Genomic DNA, 247 nt, shown 5'->3' with positions numbered 1-247 from the left:
GTGACTGTCGGATCCACCCACCCACCTTTGTAGATTCCCAGGAATAAATCTATGCTGACACCTCTGCTTGAGCCTCATTTACAGCCAGCATGGGGCTCCTGGGGACTGGTGGGATCCAAGAAAGCGGGGTGAGTGGGGGGGCAGGGTGATGTCTCTGAACCCAAAACCCTGACTGCCTTTCTGGCTGATCACGGGGCACCTAGGCTCTTAATGGGTTCTCCCAGATCCCAAGTAAAAACTTTCTCCT

This window comes from Cebus imitator, unplaced genomic scaffold, assembly GCF_001604975.1.
Source record: "Cebus imitator isolate Cc_AM_T3 unplaced genomic scaffold, Cebus_imitator-1.0 Scaffold998, whole genome shotgun sequence".
Lineage (NCBI taxonomy): Eukaryota > Metazoa > Chordata > Mammalia > Primates > Cebidae > Cebus > Cebus imitator.
The sequence above is the reverse complement of the archived record's forward strand: the minus strand, read 5'-3'. Positions refer to the sequence as shown.